Source organism: Etheostoma cragini, unplaced genomic scaffold, assembly GCF_013103735.1.
Source record: "Etheostoma cragini isolate CJK2018 unplaced genomic scaffold, CSU_Ecrag_1.0 ScbMSFa_80, whole genome shotgun sequence".
Classification (NCBI taxonomy): domain Eukaryota; kingdom Metazoa; phylum Chordata; class Actinopteri; order Perciformes; family Percidae; genus Etheostoma; species Etheostoma cragini.
This window is the reverse complement of record NW_023269428.1, coordinates 27,609-29,738: the sequence shown is the minus strand read 5'-3', so window position 1 is coordinate 29,738 and position 2,130 is coordinate 27,609.

Here is a 2,130-nt window from a genome sequence, read left to right as displayed (position 1 = left end):
CCCCCCCCCCCCCCCCACAGCCCTGACTGGCTGATCTCTCTGATGTCTTTAACCCTTGTGTTGTCCTCCCTACTGCTTTACACCTGTTGTCCTCTTGGGTCAGAATGTCCCCGCCTGGTTTTGACTGTTATTTAAATAATACACCTTTCGTCTTACTTCAGTTCGACCCACTACTGCACATTTCCCTTCGATTTGGAATTTAGAGTCAATAGACCTTGTTTACGTAAAAGAATGCCTTGTTTTTTAGCTAGTTAGCTACATAATACATGCATTTTAATGATTCCATGCCCTTGTGAACTTTATAAAACAATGTTTTATAGATAGCCACAGAAAATGTCATGGCATAGGTTTAAATGTGATATATTCCAAATTTCCATCTGTCACATGATAAATAGATAGAAATTAGTTTTGTTTGCTTTTGAAGATAGTAAGCTAGCTACATAATACATGCATTTTAAAGCTAATTTGTCATTTTGTGTTGTACCTATCTACTGTGGCCACTCAGTCTGGAGTTTGCAGTCATCAGCAGCCCAACAAATTTCAGAATTGACGTTTATGTAACCATCTGGGCTTCACAGGAGGACAGAGAAAAGCTAGTTAGTGTCTTGATGGCTAGGCTAACTTTCCTTGGCATCACAGTCACAGCCCACGAACAGGTTATTATAAACCGGGGGCCTAGCTTCAGATGGGGGCTGGGCTTCCTCCGGGCAGGGTCACTCCCTCTCTACCTCATTCACGCATACAGGGTTTTTGAATGCCTTTGTCTGGCCCCTCACCTGAAACCACTTTGCCATTAGAGACCCTGCCAGGAGCACCGGGCTCCAGACAACACAGCCCTCAGGTTCATAGGGACACACAAACCGAACATCCATGATCAAAGATGGTATGGAGCGGTGGGACTATTTGCTCCATTGAACCATTTTGTGCTGCGAGGTCTTTTTGACCCCAGAGGACAACAGGAGTTATTAAATTCAGTAAAACACAAGTAATTCAATCAATTCACTTTAAATTTATTCACATCATCAAGAGCATAGTAGTAAACAACTACCATTTTCACAGCATTTGATGAATAAAATCCACCCAATCAACCCTCAATGTATTGATGTTGTTTTCTAATGATTGGCTGTTGGCTGTTTCACAAACTGTCCCTCAATGACATCACAGTAACACTCTCTCCGTGTGTCTTCCCTCAGCGCTGCCTTCAGGTGTCTCGGCTCAGCGCTGCGTTCAACCACTGGCGTGTATGAAGGTTTGGCCCTAAAGCAGCCCCTGCAGGGCCCCGCCGGATGTCCCCCGCCACAAAGCGAGCGCTCCCTCTGTCTCGGGTCACAGTCCAGCACTACAGTACCCGTAATGCACCTGTGAGCACCAGGAGAGTCAGACTGTCTCTGTTGGTTCAGCTTGATGTTATTGATTCAGTTTATGGTTCAGTTTAAGAATAAACATACGTTTCCACTGTTCGCTTCATGCTTATTAGTAGGGCTGTACTCTCCTAGTCGACTAGTTGATTTATTGGGCGATACCTTCTGGCTCGACCAAAATTCTGATTGGTTGATTTTTTTGCTGTGTTATTCAATCAGCTGGAAGCAGAGACCGTTACGGTATTGCTAATGGGAGTGTTTACAGAGCATCCCTGTTTCACAGGTAAGTCTGTCTTCAGAACACCCCCCTTGTTTTCTCTTTTGTTGGATTAGCCCGACCCACTGGGGACAGGTTGAAGAAAGAACTAGAAAACCTTGTTTTAGTGGTTTGATGAATATTTATTTAGTTTCCAGTCAGAGTCCTCCACCATGTTGAAGACATCGCCGGTGTGGCGGCATTTTACAAAAATAGGTAACGGGAAAAAAAAGTTGGATGCAAAGTTTGCAAGCAACAGTTTGCATATCACAGCTGGACCACAAACATGTCCGATCACCTAGAAACGGTAACTGTCTGTTGGAGTAGGCTATTTGAACATATCAGAATTGGCATATATCGTAGTCTAATAATTGTTTTATAACTACCGGCGCACCCACCCGCAACGACAACAGCGTTCCCAGACCCCCCCCCCCAGACCGCCCCCGACCCCCCCAGACCACGCTGGATGTTAAGCCTCTATCATCCAAACGCAAAAAATAATATGACGGAAGG